Source organism: Pelodiscus sinensis, chromosome 7 (genome assembly GCF_049634645.1).
Source record: "Pelodiscus sinensis isolate JC-2024 chromosome 7, ASM4963464v1, whole genome shotgun sequence".
Classification (NCBI taxonomy): Eukaryota; Metazoa; Chordata; order Testudines; family Trionychidae; genus Pelodiscus; species Pelodiscus sinensis.
Genome location: NC_134717.1, coordinates 66,831,867 through 66,851,397, shown reverse-complemented (window position 1 = coordinate 66,851,397; position 19,531 = coordinate 66,831,867). Strand labels below are relative to the sequence as shown.

At 44.1% G+C, this 19,531-nt stretch overlaps 1 long non-coding RNA gene across 1 annotated transcript; it reads right to left on the bottom strand.

The window, feature by feature from the left end:
• Window positions 1-1,877: 1,877 nt before the first annotated feature.
• LOC142830316 (uncharacterized) lies at window positions 1,878-19,151 on the bottom strand. Its single transcript, XR_012905484.1, has 3 exons — window positions 18,757-19,151; window positions 15,573-15,674; window positions 1,878-2,199 (listed from the first exon to the last, which is right to left on the bottom strand). It is a non-coding gene; the product is annotated as an uncharacterized LOC142830316 (long non-coding RNA).
• Between the last annotated feature and the right edge of the window lie 380 nt (window positions 19,152-19,531).

The following is a 19,531-nucleotide window of genomic DNA, read 5'->3' as shown; positions in this document are numbered from 1 at the left end:
CACTCATTAATTCCTGCTTTGAGCAATCTGATAGATGCAGATGTGTTTAGGCTTGCAGTTCAAAGTAGTATCCAGACTAAGGAAACAAACTGATAGTGTGATCCAACTCTCAATTTTTGCACCTCTTTCGTCTCCCTCCTCTGTCCACTACTGCCCACCACCATCAGTAGCTATAAGGAGGAGGAAAGATCACTAGCTAAATATATCTGCCCACAATTTAAGCACTGACTCCAGGAAGCCCACCCTCAGTTTTTCTTAGTTTTGTCAGCTTCCTGAATCATTAGAGTCTTCCGGCTAAGTCAGAAAGGTTGTGCAAGCAAGGCAGAGCACCTCTAATCTGTGGAGATGCATATCTGTTGGCATGATCACTGTTTGAGTCATAGCCAAGGACTGCCATTACAGATTTGCCTGAATGGAGTATGAATGATCAGTTATGGGGTAAAGTTCATACACAAAGACTAATCAGCCATGAACAGAAGTAACGAGCGGGGGTTGCACGCTAGAGCTATTTATTTGCTATTTATCTCTTTGGATTTCTACAATAACAAAGGGGCACCCATCCAAAAGCTCTGGGCCCACTGCCATTATTTAAAACACATCACAGCATCAGCCAAACCCCAGGCAGTCTCACCCCCCACAGAATGCAGCTGCAATCAAATCCACAAGCAACCCAGCATCTTGGACCCTCCCTCTCAGAAGTCAGACCCTTCCTCCCTACTCAGAAAAACAGGTGGGCCTTGCAGAATGGCATAAAGGTCAACACATCTAAGCCTTTTTGGAACAAACCAGGGCATTGAGTAGGAGTGGGGGAGGGAGGAAGAGGTAGGCAAACGAATCACATTCCAGTGTGGGAAGGAACAGCATGCCAGCAGCCCCCCCTGCAGTACATCAAGGGGACTGGTGGTTAGAGGGTCTTTGCTGATTGCAGTTGTAGGGTTATTGCATGGGACAGAATCCATCTCTACCTCTCCTCAGTCACACGGACGAATTTTTTTTAATAGGTCAAAATTCTTCCCCTTTCAACATGGGGCATTCTCAACTGGAGAGTGAACTCCTAGTGGCTGAGTGGAAGATTCAGGAGTCCTTCTATAACAGGCTAGCTCAGGGCACCAGCAAAGATAGGACGCATTCCTCTAGCAGCACACACTTAGGGGGGAACTTTGGGCTTAGCTAACCCCTTCAGCAGAGTCACTGGACACAACAGCCAGCCCCCGCCTAATATTGAGGGAGTGCTAGTTCCATGCCGTGCCCTGCTCCTGTTTTATTGTACTAGGGGAAGAAGAGAGTTCTGCTGTCTCCTTTCTCCTGCCCCCGCCTATTTTCCCAAGACAGGCTATAATTTTCCCTCTTAGGTAGTACTGTAGTTTGTTTCGCTGTGGACTTTAATTACCCCAGTTGTCAAGTAAAAGTCCATGGCTCTGAGGGCAGAAAAAGCATCAGTAAAAGAACATTCAGTAACCCCTGGTATTTCTTTGTTATTAAGTATCCTGTGCAACACACCAGTTAATTCTAATGCTGTAGGACTGCTCAAGCAGAGATTGAGCATACCCCAATGTCACAGTAACTAAAAAATGAAAGATTCAGCTACTCACGTGCTAAACCGTGACTTGCTTAATCCTAATATTATAGCTGTTCCCTAAAAGCAATTAGGGAAGAAGGCTAGAGCTAGAGATAGAATAGCTGGCAGCTGAAGTACTTAGCCGCAATCTGCTGCCAAAACATTTCAGAGGTTACATGTGGAGGGGCGGGGGCCATGGGGCTCCTGCCTGTCTCCCCACACTGCTGCTTCCCCCCCATACTGCTGTCTCTGATACAGAGGGAGCAGTGGGGGCAGAGGAGGTGGCTCCAGGGGAGCCAGTATACAGGAGGAGCCGGCTTAATTCAGAATCCAGTTAATTCAGAACTGATGTTTCAAGATAGTCCTTTAGAAAGAGACTGAGAATCATGAGAGCTAAGTTCTGTTTCCAGAGCTACCAAGCATCCTATGTGGCCTTAGGCAAATTTCTTAACACTATCACTCCCTGCTTTTCTTTCCCATCTATATCATTGGAATAATATTTCTTCAGAGGTGTTTGGCTGCTTTACATAGGATTTGTGTATGGCACTTACCATCAGTAAATGATATATACATACTGAAAGCTTCACTTCTGGGCTCTGAGTTTTCCTACAGCTTGGGGATGTTTAGCTCCAACTTCTTTTCTATTAAAAAGAGAACAGGTTAGGATAGCAATGTTGTGCACAAAAGCCGATATTCATATATCTATGCTGAAGTGCTACTGGATACAGATACAAAAAGTGGCCTTAAAAGTTGATGGGTGTGCCAAGCATTCCCTTTCAAGCTCAACGGAAGGAGCAATTCATTTCGTAAGAGAGCTGCAGGCAGCAGAGGCTACTGTCGAAGGCATTAATCCCTATAGCATGGCCTGAGCAGAGCTAAACCAGGTAAATTAGTATGGGTCTTCTGATTGCCCATTTGGTCTGCAACCAATATTACAGCTTGTATATTGGAGACAGAAAGTGGAACAAACAGGGCCCTGAAAAGAAGCTTAGAGATGGAGATACTTGGAATGGCAGATTTGGGAATATCTAAGCAGGGTAAGTGCCTTCTATTTGTTTCTATTGCATCTAGGGAAATGAGATTTTGTCCTCTTTTTTTATAAATAAAAAAAATTGTACCAAAACTACACCTAATTAGTGACTCTGATCTCTCATCCAAACATAAATAGCCCTGAAAGGGTGCAAATATTGACTAACCACTCTGGCCAAAGGGGCAACAATGTATGTGTTCAGGCATTTGATCTACAATTCAAATGTGAAGATTAATGTGACTTTGGGAAATAGTGCACTTCTGAACCACCTGTCTGGGTCTTCGCCTTTAGAACAGCAGCACATCTAGTTTGATTCACTACATCTGAGAAATGTTAGTTTTGGTGGATTATCTTTATTAATTGTAATAAACAGTGGTCATAGCTTTAATGGATGCTTCTGAAATATCTGACATCAGCAAGATTAGCCTGGACTTTTTGCCTTCATCCCATTCTAATGTGCATTCAGCACCCCGTAGCACAGACACAGACAAGCCACCCCAGATAAGATTTGTAAAATTCCGTAGATGTAATTGAAATGATACCACTTAATTGACACTGAAAGCTACAGTCTAGATACAGCATGGAAAGCAAGAGGTTTACTAAGAACACTAGGGAAATGTTTGTTAGCATCAATTCACACAGATTATCTTTCAGAAGTAAAATGGCTTGTCCAAATTTTATTCATCAGGCAGGATTTTCTTCTTAACGTAGATTAAGGCAAAATAGCATAATCTTAAAACAGCAGAAAATTTAAACAAATGCCCAAGTCCCAAGACATATTTTAGAGACAGTAGAGTAACATCTGTCTCCCTTCTGCACCTTCCAGTTTGCACAGTTACAAATACGGTATAATCAACTGACAGTTACATACAATGCTGTTGCTCACCTTCCCTCCTTTCTTCCCCTCTCCCACCAAGCCTTTATAGATTCATGGCCTGCAAACTCAGCAGATCATCATGGCCAGGGAGTCAGAATGAGCTCTCCTGACATTGTTCAAGCCATCAAGGCTGCCTCTACATTGGCTAAATCCAGCCCAGCTCTGAGCATCCTCAACACCCTCTCACTTCTCTCTGACACTGCCCAAGATGAAGCCCTCTCAGCAATAATGTTCCATGCAGATGACCTGCTGGTCGATAAAAGGACTACTGTCGTCTCCAAAAAGCACAGCAAGGAGAATTTATTCCTCAGCTGAGCCCATGTATTATTATAGTCAAGATGCCAAGACATAATGCAGGGCAGAGATGATTAAGGAGAGATTCCTGGGGAAGCAGAGGGGGTCAGAGGCATTTCTGAGGGGAGGGGGAAATGGGCTATTAAATGAGTGATTTGCAGGAAGAAGAGATGCGTAGACAAGAAATGGAGGTCTGGCATACGTGTAAGGGATAGACCATGAAAGGCTTGGGACTGAGTGTGTGAAAAAAGATGAAAGGAGTTCAGTGAAAAGCCTGGAAATGATGGGGCATGTGAGTGAAGGAGGAGGAGATGTGGTCAGAGATGTAGAGGGTACCATCTAGCAAATGTGACACAGCAGGAAAAGAATCCATAGTTCTGACTTCCAGTCTTGTGCTTCAACCAGGAAAACACCCTTTCTGTGAGCCCTTGGATCCAAACAGTACTCTTTCCCTACACAGGAATAAAACATTGTACTAAAACACCACATTCTACAGTGTTCCTATTTCAACAGCTTCATGCAAGTACAAAAAGCACAAGGAAACAGGGGCTACAGCGTGAAAAAAGAAATCTTTCATATTGGAGTAATGCTGTTAGATGCAGACCTATATCAAGTCTAGTTTTATCCAGCTCATGGGAGAGCAGAGTCTCCCCTCTGTTTCTTGGCATGCCATTTCTGCGTTACTGTTGGCAGCCTGGTAGATGCTGAGAAATCTAAAGACACTGAATATAGAAGGAGCCATAAGAGTTACAGGTGAGGTGGCCAAATAACTTCCGTTTAATCTGGGATCAAAAGATGAGGTTGAAAAAGAGAAATGTTTGGTCCCAAACTGAAAGGTTTTGCTTCATAACCAAATCCCAGAAGTCTGAAGATTTTTTTTTCCAATCTCATTGAAATGTAGTTTTATTAAAATATAATTTTCCACCGGGAAAAAGAATAATTTCCTTGTCAGTTCTAGTTATAAGTGACATGCACAAGACAATTTTTCACAAATAGTGAAAACTCAAACATCTCTGGAATGAATGGTAATTATTCCACGGTAATGAAGTAGTGTGGGAAATGCCTTTAGGGCATGGTCCTACGAAACCTACCACAAAAAGCACTTACTAAAATAAGTTCTGGGAGTTCCATGCCATTATACTAGGAGACACATATATGGAAGATTAGCTACATATAGCTACATATCTACTCACGCTGTATGTGCTCCACTGACTATAATGGGGTGGGCAGAATATCAGCAAAGGAATGAATGCAGGTTTGGGCTAGGGATGTAAGCAGCTAGTTGAGTAGTCGACTACCCAATAAGCCTGGGCTTATCGGATACTCAAGTCAATATTGACTAGTTGCTTCCCCCACTGATTCCCGGCTCGCACCCGGTTCCCCGCTGAGCCTCTTCCTTTTAAATGTAGTAAGAGATGGGAGGCTTTTACTACATTTAAACTGCAGAGCCGCAGTGGGATTAGCTCTCCAGGTGGTGCAAGTGGGGACTGTTTAGTCTCAGCTTGCACCACCCCGGGGAGCTATCCCTGCTGCGGTTCTGCAGTTTAAATGTAGTAGAAGCTGGGCAGCAGCCGGGAACCGCAGAACTGCAGCGGGGGTAACAAGCGCCCCCTTATTGACTAATCGAGTAGTTGATGGAAATTCCATCGACTACTCAACTAGCTGATTATCTGCATTTTAACATCCTTAGTTTGGGGACCTGCTTGTAAATCACAAACTAACAAACACCCAAATGTAAACAGTAACAGATGCACAAATGAACTTGGGGACACAGTTATTTTGAGAGAGACTAATGATTGGAATGCACAGTTAAATGATTTTCCCCTTATTTTCTAATACACCTGTGACTTGCTGACATTGCACTTATTCATAGTTTGAGAGAAGCATAGATCCAGAACTAACCATTTATTTTGGATACCTTACGAGAGTTACTTGTTTGGCTCTCACTTACCTTTTACATAAAACATTGCATATTTACATTAATTCACTAGCAATAAGAAAGCTGGCTTTATTCCTTTATAGTTAGGATGATTGTAGAAACAAAATAAATTACTAAACATTGCGCTTTAACCTTACATAATGCTAGTGATGGTCTGTCACTATTTTAACAAGGGTCTATCCCCAAAGTTTTCCCTCTTGGCCTGTGAAAAGCCCTTTGTACTGGACATCCGTGAGCTCACAGACAGGAGACAAGAGGGAATGGAGGCTCTAAGTATATCTTTTTTTGTCTAAAGAAACTGCTCTCTCATAAGCACAAGGGGAGAAGCAGCACCACTTGGCAACTTAGGATCGAGTGCATGGTCTGAAAATGCTTTTTTTGTTCCTGACAAGTATTTGGGGGGTGAAATTCTGGCCCCACTCAAGTCAATTGGAATGTTGGCATTGATTTAATCCCCTGAGCATATTAGGAGTATGGCAAATGGGGTGGCTAAATGACCTGATCTTATAGGGAGAGTTTGGATATTTGGGGATTTTTTGTATATAGGCACCTATTACCCTGACTGCCATTTCAATTTTTCACAGTTTCTATCTGGTCACCCTTATAGCAAAGTGCTTCAGTTGTACAATTCACAGAATAGTTGGCAAAGGGAAGTGAATATCTGTAATGTAAACTCACAGTGGTAATAGGGACCTTTCCTTTCATGGATATTAAAAAAAACCAACACACCTGCCATTTGATGCAATACAATCCAGTATAAGTGCAAAACATTTGGGGCTGAGCTGCCCAAAAGTGACGAGGGATTTGGAGTGCCTACTTGAGACACAGTAGAGGGCCTGATTTTCAGAAAGTGCTGTGCCACCAGGCTCTGAAAATGAGGCTCTTTTTGTGTGTCTCAAGTTGGGCATCCAAAAATTGAAGAACCAAAAATGGCTATCCCTTTTGAAAACTTGGGCCTCAGTCTTCAAAAGTGTCCAGAAGGGACCAGTCATTATCTCCAACAGATATGATTTAGCAGTATCCAGATTTGGGGGGGGGGGGAGCTCCATAGGTCTCCCTTAATTTGGTGGCAGAACCTCCCAGGAGCCTTCTCCAAATGTGGATGTGTGAGGGTTTCGAAGTACTAAAAATATTAAGCTTCCTTCGCAATACCTCTGTGAGATAAGCAATTATTTTATACTTCTTTACAAGTGATCAAACCAAGGCACAGATAAATACATGAGTAAGCCTAACATCACACAATGAAGCAACGACGGAACTGGTAAGAGAATCTGGAGACTATGACTCCCCTTTTGTACACTCTAATATAATGGGTGCAAGAAAGTACCAAGAGATATCCTAAATTCTGAGACTCCTCCCAAAAAATGTCTTCACTTCTTATCTAGTAAAAATCCACAATGTAGCCACATATACCTTTATTTCACATAAATACCTGCATCCAATGTTTCTATATCTGCTTTTTATCCCTTTGAAAGTGTTAAGTTGCATATGCCAATCATGACATGCTCACTAACACTTAATTTGCTACTAGAATTTTAATACCATGTATTCAGGATTCCTTGTTTGCCCTGTAAAAAGTCTCTTTTCACACATCAGAATATGAGAACAAAGCAAGTGTTACTTAGCCCTAGGATTTAACTATCTATTGTAATATTTTGTTGCTCTAATCTTGTATTTTAATTAAAAGCCTTATAGTTTGGTTAGCAGCTTTTTCTATCTGCACTTAGCACAAGCTTTGCCATCTGTTGCATAGGATTCAGCTCTGAAATAATGTAGCATATCATTCCTAATTACCCTAAGTCCCAAACATATAATTCCCTTCAAATAGTTTTGATTTCCCCCAAAATGCACATGGAAGGCTGCAGGTATGTGTGTGTGTGTGTGTGTGCCAAAACCGCCACATGGTTTAAGGAAAGCCATATGAAATACTGCCATGAAAGCCAACAAAATGGTTACAACATGATGGTACACTTCTAAGAGCCATGCAGTTAGTATAAATTTTTGTGCACTATGTTTCCAACAAATCATCTTGATCCCTTCATAGCAGTTGTGTGCATACCTAGATTCACATTCATTCCAAGGCACTTCATGGGAACAGATTATGAAAAGGATGTGGTAAATTGTCCACTCTTTCAAATTTTTGAGATTCAACAGCTTTCAGACACAAGTTGTTTGGCTCAATGCAAAAAATACTAAATTAAAGTGTATGGCCTGTCTTATGCAGGAGGTCAGAGGAGACAATCATCTATTAGTATGTGCTCTAAGCAAGACAATGCAGTTTATCCAGGGACAAATTCTGCCCACAATGTACATGGATAGAGTCCTATCTAGATAGTGAGAGTCATACAGGGGCTCACCTTAGTACAGAATAAACTTCAGTTTTCTTGTACCGTCAGGCATGTATTTTCATTTCATTCAGAGAATATTTATGTAACTTGAGAGTTGCCCACTATTATTTCTGGTGTATTAAGTCTTTGTCCATGTGAGAGCTCAGGTTGTTCAGCATAGTGCAAACTGTAAAATTCCTACAGAAAGGCTTCATAAAATTCAGATAAGTACAGTATAGGTGAAACTGGCCTAAGCCATATAGGATCTGAATGACCTTACTTAGATCACATGCCACAAACCCACTGATTCCCAATTTTGATGCCCTTAGAAGATAATCAGATGAATCATTTAATGCCACTTTATTGCTCCAGTTTTCATCTCTATGTAACTGAGGATGAATTTACTTAATGTCTCCTTGTTTTCCATGGACTTTATTGAAAAGTAGGTGCACTTTCTTCAGATGTCTAAATCGCCTATTATTTGCTATCATTACTTCCAGTCCCTATTTTTAGGAATTACCACTTTCCTTAGACTTTTTCTCTGGTTAGAGGGATAAAATCAGTTGCCTCCTCATCTCTGAAACTTTCTGAATTAATTCTCATTGGTCCTACATAAATCTACAACCAGATACATCTTCTGTTGTCCAGCCTATCACATTCTTATACCATTAACTTTGACTTTTTCCCTCCCAGCTACATAAATTAGGGCCTCTTTCAGACCATGTCAATTATTCCACCCACCCTACTTTTATAGGGCAACCTGATGTGTAGCATTTTCATTCAGTATTGCACATCATTCCCATTGATATCATAATACTGAACAATACTACACATATCATATTGCATAGATGGCCATGCAAGCCAATCACAAAAACACGTGTCAAAATCATGGGATAAACATTACAAAATGTTATGAACTGACGGTATATTACACTTTAAGAGGTTGCTAAATTCCTCAAAACCAAATTTCACTATTAACTAACTTAGTAAAAGTTATATTAAGGATCTTCTGTAACTGATGCTTGTTTCAAAATAGCCACTGAACTATTTCCCAAGATTTTCACGTTCTTTTTTTCCCAATCCCTCTTTCCCCACCCCCATTTAAAAATAATATTAATAAAAAAATATTCTACCAAACAACAGAATGTTGTTAGTGCTGGCTCACCTGAAGAGGAGAAAAAGAAAAGACAATTATAAAAATGTGGAGAGAGAGAGAGAGAGAGAGTGAGGGAGAGAGAGAAACATTGCTATTCACAAGAGCATAAATAAAATGTAATGGTGTGGTATGCTTTAAAGCTTTTATTGCGGGTTTTGAAAGAGTTCAATATTTTACTCAGAGCTCTATGACTCAACCATCATCCAAATTTCTTGGTAGTAAGATTTAGAGTAAATAACTCTCCCTGCATCTTTTAGCTACTATTTCTATGAAATAACAATTCATTATTTTTTAAGGAAAGAAAACATTTTAAAAGCTTTTTATAGTTTTGCACAAAGAATAGCAATAGGCAAATTCATAAAAGGGCAAACAACTTATGTAACAAAAGAATTTGCAGTTTGAAAACCTGAGAATTTGTACTATTCAAAGCATTTTCTATTATATATCTTGGTATGTACAAGGTATGTACGCATAATAAGTTTCTAGCATAGGCCACAGCTCATGTCGGTATGACACTCAGAGGTGTGGATTTTCCACTCCTGAGCGAAGCAGTTATATTGTATATACTCAATCATAATCCCATTAGTTCATAAGCTGACCCCCCCCCAGTTAAAAAAAGGTACAAATGCAATAAGCCGACCCCCATTCTTTCCTGCATCATTTTAACAACAAAAATTAAGCTTATGATCAAGTATACACGGTACTTAACTACAAGGGACAGTAAAGGGGGCAACAGGCCCAGGACCCAGCATTACAAAAAGGCCTATTGCTCCAGGCCACTGCCACCGCTACTGCAGCAGTGGCAGCAGCCAGAGACCCAAGCCCTTTAAATTACTGCTGGCGTTCTGCGTGATAAATCAGAGCATCACTGAGAGCTGCCTGGGGGAGGTCGGGCCATGGGCGGTTGGTACAGCTGAGGGAGTCAGGTTCCCAGCCCCACCTACAGCCCCGCCTCCTCTGCTGAGGCTCCACCCCCAAAGGAGAGTAGAAGAGACAGAAGGAGGAAAGCACATGCATACCCCCCAGAGTACTGGGGGAGAGAGAGGAGGGCACATGACACGTCTCCCACCTCACTGCTCCCTGGAGCACTGGAGGAGGGCATGCAACATGTCTCCCACCTCCCCCGTCCCTGGAGCACCAGGGGAGAGGGGAGGGTGCATGTCTCTAGCCTCCCCGGCCAGGAGCACTGGGAGAGCAGGTGCTGGGGGCAGCAACACTCTGCTCCCAGAATGCCTACAGCAGGCATTCTAGGGGCGGAGTCATGCCTGCCACTTTGGGAAAGCAAAGCCTTTCCCCGCCTAGGCTACCAAATGCCTATGGGTGTGGTGCTCTCCAGGCAGCTCTGAGGGTTGCCTATCCCCATCCCCACCCCAACCTCACCCCTTCTGGGCAGCAGAGTAGGGTCTCCCTGCCTTGCCCAGGGGGCCTGGCAAGGCTATCAGCCCCACTACTTAACTCCCAGTATAGATATCACTGTGTCAACAATAGGGAGGGATTCTCTTGTCGACACAGCCACAAGTTCTCAGGGAGTTGTAGTACCTACATTGATGGGAGAAGTTCTCCCATGGAACTAGGGAGGAAGAGCACAGGTTGCAAAAGGGGAGAATTTGGAGAATGTACCAGCCTTTTGTGTCTAGAGCTAAAATGGTAGCTGCACCATCTCTGTAAATATATTCTCTTAATAAAGAGCCCATTTGGCTTCAGGAACATGGAATACTTATGGTATTTCCCAGCACACGAAACACTGAGTTGCCCTTCTCTAGTTACCATAGGCTAAACTGACATTTTCCCCCCCAAAAGCCATCACTGTAGAACAGTGGCTCTCAATCTTTCAAGAGTCTGATTTGTCAGACGTACCCCAATTTTCACCTCTCTTAAAAACTACTTGCTTAGAAAATCAAACATAAAAATAGAAGTGTCTCAGCACACAATTACAAAAAAGTTACTCTCTCATTTTATGATAAAATTATAAATAAAAAAATAAATATTGTATTTACATTTCAGCATATAGTATATAGACCAATATAAACAGTCAGGCTATGGCTACACTCGCAGCGTCTTGTGCTAGTAATATGCAAATGAGGCTAAGCGTGGAATATCGCCTAGCCTCATTTGCATACCTAATGAGCCACCGTTTTTCCCAGAAGAGGCTCTTGCGCAAGAAGGAGAATCTACACTGCCCCATCTTGCGCAAGAAAAACCCTCTTGCGCAAGGCCGTTCTTCCTGAAAAGTAATAGGTGTAACAGCATTGCACAAGAGGGTTTTTCTTGCGCAAGAAGGGGCAGTGTGGACGCTCCTTCTTGCGCAAGAGCCTCTTCTGAAAAAAATGGTGGCTCATTAGGTATGTAAATGAGGCTCGGCGATATTCCACACTTAGCCTCATTTGCATATTACTCACACAAGAAGCCGCGAGTGTAGACATAGCCTCACTGTGTGAAATTTTAGTGTGTACTGACTTTGCTAGTGCTGATTATGTACCCTGTTGTAAAACGAAGTAAATAGCTAGATGAATTGATGTACCCCCTGGAAGACCTCTGTGTACCAAGGGTACACATACCCCTTGTTGAGAACCACTGCAATATGCAATAACTAGGTCAGAAGAGCCAGAAAATACTGCAGATAAAAATGCCACTAGGCAGAATGAATAGAAGAATAAGTAAGGCATGCTTTGCTTACTATCAATTATATCAAAAGTTGACAGTTAACATCATGATTCAAAGTATTTTACTATCTCCGAGAATTCAAGGATTTTCCACCTTTTAAAAAAAAGGTTGTTTTAGCCATACACAAAGATCTCCAATACATAAACATGTTACAATCACATTTAGCCACCATGGTGAGTATCTGTACTTCTGGGCCTTTGGAGGATCCTGGCTGCTCCACATGCCTCATAATGCATCCGAGGCCTGTCAGTATCTGTCACAACATGCAGCGTGTCGTGTCTCACTGCTTAATCAAGCAACAAGCAAAAATGAAAAAGATTTGGATCTAATATGTGAGTGGGCTGATGTGTGCAAAAGAAATGAATATGAAGTAAAACATGCTGGATGCTAAAGTAATAACCATATATATTTGAAAAATGACTGGAACTGATCCATGAAGGGGATATACTAAAACTGTTTCTATTAAGAAACAAAGTTTACAAGTTGTAATGAATCAATGTAAAAGTTTCTAGTATTCCAGAATTTGTAGTCTGCATGAAAAGCTGCCAGCTTCTGCTCTTAATAATATTGGTAGAGGTCTAGCACAACTCCACCAAAATCAATTAAGTTAGGGTAAGTCTACACTACAGCGTTATTTCGAAATATCTAATTTCAAAATAGTTAATTCAAAATTAGATATTTCTAAATAAAACATCTATAGCAAAATGCTATTCAAAATGCATTTTGTGTATTTCAAAATAGCGTGTCCACTTTGAGTTGACGCTGAATCACGTTTAAGGCTGGCCGGAACCAGTTCACACAGGGCATCAGGTCAGGAGTTACTTTGTGTGGCTGCTGCCTGAGGCTATCTGAGGCCTGTACTTAAAGGGACATTCCCCTTCCTCCTCCTCCCCCCCCCCCCCCCCCCAGATTCTCAGGTTTCCCTGCTTGCTTGCCTACCTCGATGAGGGACAGCAAAGCATTTTTGTCTCTGTATGCTCTGGTTGCCCTCACTCGGGACACCACAGCACTCTGCAACATGGAGCCAGAGTTGCCCCTGGGCACTCTGGTGCTTTTCTTGGATGCATTGCTGCGAGCCTGGCTGCACTTTCTGCGGGCTGCCATCCGGGAGATCCATCGGGGGGCTGTCAGTATCCAGGAGGCCCTGTGGGAGAGCTTTCACCCTGAGGAGCACTAACAGTCTCCCTGGTCTGCCCCACTGGGGGCTTGTGCCTCATTCCTCCCTCACATCCTTCCACTTACCCCTCCCTAACCCCCTTCCCTGATGTCAAATAAAATACACATATATTCATGAACAAAAACTCTCTTTATTTAACAACACTGGGGAGGGGAGGAATGAAACTGGTGAGACTGGGGAAAGGAGGCGGAAGAAGGGAGGAGAGAGGGTGGGAGAGGGAAGGGGGAAACCTGGGAGGAGGGAGCTGGAAGAGGGAAGCAAGGGGAAGGGGAAGCTCAGGGCTGGGTGTCTCACTGTGCCAACTGTCTCCCAGCACCGCTGGTGTGGGGGCCTTAGCATCCCCAGGGGGATGGAGAGAGGATGGGGGGGGGGGAGAGAGAAGCGGGATGGGGAGAAGGAGTGGGAGGAGGAGCAGTAGCTGGAGAGGCAGCAGGCACTGGAGCGGCAGGAGGCAGCACACTCTGCACCAGGGTCTGCAGACGCTTGCAGATGGCACGGCCCTGGGCAAGCTGCTCCTGCAGGAGCTGCAGGTCTTCTTGCACCCAGTGTTGGAGGGTGCAGTGCAGGGCTCGCAGTGCCCCCAGATGCTGCTGTTGGTACCCCTCCACTGCACGAGTGGTCCTGCGGAGCCCTTGGATGCAGGATCCTGTCCCGGGTGGTGGGGTGTACCTTGAACGCACAGCTGGTGCAGCTGTGGAGAAGCACGAGACGTGGTCAGTTATCCCTAGGGACACAGTGGGTGAAGCCCAGCCCCGCTCTGCAAGGTGAGGATGACCATTCCCTGCACCATCAGAGCCAATGTGCTTGCACAGAGGCCATGTTCGGAATGTCCTGCTATCCCTGGGAATGGGAGCTGCCTCGAGACTGCACCCATGCCCCTGGGCTGTATATAGTTTGGATGGGGTGGGGGAGAGATGTTCCTGCCTCTGAGTAGAGTGGCCTTGTGAAGGGAGGGCGTCCTGCTGTGTCCCACCCCGGAGTCAGGAGAATGTCATGCCTCTTCACACACGCATGTGGCTAACAGGGTAAGGCCCCTGCGTGGCAGCCAGCTGGGGCCACATGCCCAGGGGTGGCATGGCACATGCTCACACATGCACAGGTTGCTTCGTGATCTGTGGACAACAAGGCCCACGTGCGCAGTCCCTGGTTTCCGTCCCTTCCTCTCCTCCCCTCCCCCCACATAAGGGGACAGTGATGGCACTCACCTGTTGTTGCCTCCCTGGCCTCAGATGACACCAGTGACAGGTCCACTGGGATGCCTCAGGGGTCCTGGCTGCTCAGCACACTCCGTCTGGTCTGCTGAGGCTTAGTCCTCCTCCTCCTCCTCCTCCTCCTCCTCGATGCCCTGGTCAGGGCCCTCTACCCCAGGGTTGACAACCACCTGGGGGTCATGGACTGTCCCGCCCCCTAGGATGCGGTCCAGGGTGTTGAAATAAGGACAGCTTGGTGTGTGTGCCCCTGGTTGGGAGCTGCCCCCTGTGGCCCTGGCATATGCCTGATGAAGCTCATTTATTTTCATCCGCACCTGCTCCTGGGTGCAGATGTGGCCTTTGCTGGGCATGCTGGCAGCTATCCTGACATAGACAGCCACATTCCTGTCTAGTGCGGAGATTATGGACATTGGAGGATTCCCCCCCAAACCTCAATGAGGTCCATGATCTCCTCACTGGACCAGGAAGGTGCTCACCTTTTCTGGCCCGTCAGGCTCCTAGGGAGCGGTGGAGGGCTGGCTGCCAGTGGCTCACTGGCTCATGTTTTGGTGCCACTGGGCTAGGGGCAGTGACTGCTGGCTCTGGGCTGGCAGGCTTGTAGCTGGCATAGGCACTGTGGCCAGAGTCTACCCCTTTAAGGGCTCCAGGGAGGGGGGGAGGGAGAGGAGTTTTCTTTGTTGAGGCCAGAGTGGCCAGCAGGGCACCCTGGGAAGGGCTGGAGGCCCTCTATTTTGAAATAAGCATCTACACATCACTTATTTCGAAATAGTTTCAAAATTGGCGTTATTCCTCAAGGAATGAGGTTTGCCAATTTTGAAATAAGCCCTCCGCTATTTCGAATTAATTTTGAAATAGCAGTTGGCTTGTGTAGATGCTAGTAAAGTTATTTTGAACTAACTTTGCTGTGTAGACATATCCTTACTGTTTTTAAATCCAAACACCCATATAACAGGGAATTGTAGCCAAGGATCTTATATTTTTTGGGAGACTTCATGTAAGCAGGGGGAAGGTCCTATTGTGGGGAACTTTGCTTGTTTACATGCTACCCTGTTGGAACTGGCCTCACCTTATGAACTCCTTTTCCATTGTCATGTATGGCAGAGTCCTCATAACCCCAACAAGGTTGGGACCAGAACTTCTCAGGTGCTCGACTCTCAAGCTTGTAGTTGTCACTTGGACAGAGACTAGGGTGTCCCCGTTCTGGGATGCTCTCTCCAAACTGGACATTTCCCTGTCCCACTGATCATTACATGCAGTTCAAAGCCAAAGCAATTTATTACAAAGCTATCATTTTTAAAAATAATCAAAAAATGGGAACAGTGAAAGAAAAACATCTAACCTCTCTCTGTGGAATGGGCTCATCACCAACAGCTGTGTCTGGATGGCAAGGGAAGTTCACAGTCTGTTCTTCACGTGTTCCAGGCCTCTTTCCCTGGCCGTGCTGCAGGGTTGAAACCGGTTAGACACTTGCTCTTGTGGTGACCACATCCCCTCAACAACTAGAGCGGTAGGGCCCTTATTCCAGGCATTGCCCCAACCCCCTTCAGGATCATGATCCCCCTCCAAAACTGGCATGCAAGACCTCTTGGTGTCTCCCTGCACTGGGGCCCTGGGAATACAAAAGGCCTGGAGCTCCCAGCTGCCACCACTGCTACATAGTTGGAGCCCTGGACCCTTGAAATCGCTGCCAGAGTGCTGCGCGACATGCTCCGGGTAGCACCGAGGGCTGCCCCGCCCCAGCCCAGCCCCTTCTGCTTGAGGTCCCACCCCTTTTGGGGGCAAGAAGCAGGGCCCCCCCCCCTCGCCTTGCTAAGGTGCCCACTGAGGCTGCCAGCCCTGCTGCTCACCACATCCAGCTCTCGATTGTTCTAGCTCCAGCCCCAGCACTTCTGCTGCTCTGCCTCCTGGGCTGCTCCCCTGCCTCTTCCGCCTGTGGCAGTGGCTCTGCTCCCCGCACATCTCTGCACCCTAGGCCGCTTCCCTGCCTCGGGCTTTCACTTCTATAGCTCTGCTCCCAACATGGCATTGCCTGGCCACTGGGCTGCTGCTCCGGTTCTGCACTGTCCTTAGCTTAGCCTCTATGGCCAAGCAGCTCCTACTCATCCACAGGATGGGACCCCAGATCCTGACACCCTCATCTGCTTTGTCAATCAGGCTGACCTAGTGCATTGGCCTCTCCCCATTGGCCCTGGGAACTGTCAGTCTCAGGATCTTGTTTCCCCATTGGCCCTTCCCCTTTCTTTTGGTACTGGAAAATAGCCAATCAAAACTCCCACTAAGTTTTAGTAAGGGGTCAACACTCCCTTTACATTAATTTTGAATACAGTGATTGGCTGTGTGCAATTTGAAAGTTGATAAACCTAATTAGGAACTTTTTTAAAAACCTTATTAGTTTGAGCTTTCATGACATTGTCAGTAAGGTCCACAGGTTGGCAGGACATTCAGAACTGTTCCAGAAAGATTAGAGTTGATGCAATTTAAATTAATGTGCAAAATTCTAAGATTTAGATGAGCCACAATACTAACCAAAAGAGGTCAGTTTTATGGAAAGACATCTGGAACTGGTAGAAAACTAAGCAAGGTAGAGGAGTACAGGGATGTTCCAAGTATTAGCAAATAAGGGACGGCTGCTTTATCCCTATTTCGCCATGTAGCTGAGGACAGAACTTGACTCCTTCCTAATTATTTGAGAACATCTATAATACTCTGTGTGGGGTTCATGAAACCAGTTCAATTTCATTTGCTTTTCAGTAGTTGTGACAATTTGTACATCTTCCCCTTTGCAGATACTCTTTGGCTTTACAGTTAAAAAAAAAAAAAAGAGCGGGTATTTTATAAGCACCTTGAGCACCTCATATAATTCCTCTCCCCCGCAACATTAATATTTGTAAAAGGGTGTACACATCTGTGCTTTTTCAATTGCAACTGTATTCAACCCCCAAGCTGTCTCAATAGCCGTTTTGCATGTCTTGTAAAATATCCATCCCAAATGTAAGGAACTCTGAATTCCACCTACGTACTCACCACTGAGCATCATCCTACGTGCTCATGCCTGAGTGACCTATCTGTCAGTGCGTGTAACAGTAATAGGAGAAAGGGCTAGCTTGCTTAGGATGATGTGGGTGTTTAACATAGCATTTTTAAGCAGCTAAACACAAATTTATGAAGTGTAAACTTTTAATGGCAGAAAGATGACTCATTACAGGGTTTCAAAATGCGTAACTATGATGCACATTCTAATTCAGCTCATCACCGGTGGCTTCCAGCTAATTTGTTTGGTTTACCAGGCTGTGCATAAACCTTGGAAATCCCTGGTTAAATCCTACGATGAAAAAAATTCCCTGCATTTGCATTCTTGATATGGCTTGTGAAGAGTTAAAGGATTTTCCTATTATTTTTGGCAGTGATTTTTCACTGAAAACTTGTCCATTTTTATGATCTAACATTGCTGTATTCTCGCAGCATTTGGCTACAGTTGAAAACTAAGAAACAAAAGCTCATTTTGTCTGCATAGGTTTTTCCAAGATGATTCTCTCCAATTTTTCTAAATGACAAAGAAAAAAAGCCATGTTGTATCCCTGAGGTAATGAGAAATTAACTGCCTATTGCAGTTTTAAAGCTACAGTACAAATTCATAATTGCTAATAAGTAGATAATAAATACTTAGGAATGCAAACATGATAATTAAACAAGAACTTGCTATAGTGATTTAAATAATCTGTCTAGACTAAGATACGAGAGCCCACAATCTATCTTCACTTCCGCCTGTGTCTTCAGCTTGGCTGCTGTGGGCCTACATAATGTGCGTCAACCGGTGCGCCTCATATTGTAGTAGATAACGGACTTTTCAAACCAACATTTTGGAGAACCTTGAACTGCCTTTTTAAGATAGGCAAAAAAAAAAAAAAATTCAGTATCTAAGCATCAGCTCTTCAGAAATCGTCATCCTGTACGCGGGATGCTGCCAATACAAAAAGCCAGCATGGTTACAGGAGCTTTTGTTGGGTTTGTCTATCTGCATACTAGATGGCTCAAGATCCTGGCAAGTCTCAGTCAGGGGTTCTCAAGCTCCAGAACATGGATCACAGATTATCCCATGGCCACTGCCATTCACTAGTGCTTAACACCCCTACGGAAGCTGATGCAGTAGCTTACTAGCTCTAATGACCACAGTTTGAGACTCTCAGGTCTAAGTCACTGCTCTCTTCATCCTGATTCAAATGCAGTCTAGTGCAGGAACTACTGGAAGCTTTTATTGTATGACGAGTTTCTGATGGCTTTCATGAGCAAATGTAAGGGGCACAAATATTGCTCCCAACAGAAGCTAATAATTACAGCAGACAAAGATTCAAGGGACATAGAACATACACTGACTTCCTATAGCAAACCCTTCCAGGCCAGAGTTAAGATTCATAAACAGGGCTACATGGGAAAGCTTTCCTTGGAGGACAGTCATTCTACTCCCTAACTACTCATTTGCTTTTTTTCTGCACTGGTTAGGTCAGGGATCCCTGAGAGCGCACCTTGTGATGAAAGAAGCAATTAGGAATTCCAATCTTCCCTCTCCAAAAGGACTTGAGGAGAGTCATATTTCATATTCTTCTCCTTCTCCTCCTCCCACAGAGTTCTTTTTCATGGTAGTGCGTAGGTGTATGTGAAGGATTTATCCTTTCCTCACTGAATCACCGCAGCATGCCATCTTTTCAACCCTTCTGTAGAGCAGAGTGGAAGCAGACATTATCTCTCTTTATTTTCCTGCTATGAAGATATACACTTAGTGCAGCAGTGCAATCTAACTAGATAATATTGGAGAAAAAACTAGTATCTCCCAATGAACATAAGGAGTCTTACTTAAAGGAGTAATTAAAGGTTCATCCTTCTCTAGTAGCTTAAGTCAGGAAGTGAATTTACCAGCTATTTTCTGCTTATTGGCTACATTAATCTAACCAATCCATCTGTGGCTAGTTTAAGAAATGCACAGGTGCTCCAAGACCCAATGAGCTGGAGTTGATACAATATAGGTATTCTTGTTTATCAAAGGTCTGCTGCAGAAACTTGCCAGATGCTGTTGCAGTAACTATCCCATCCTAATACCCTCACAAGATTTGATAATGTATCAGCTTTAATCCTCATATCAGGAACAAGAAACATTTGAATCTCAGGGATTCCATTTCATCTATGTCATTCCCACCCTTCCAATAAAGCATAATTTTTAAGCATTATCATGCCATTTGGCAGATGAGTAAAAGAAAGAATTGCTACTGTAATCTGTGACATCTTCTAATTCTGATTTAGCTG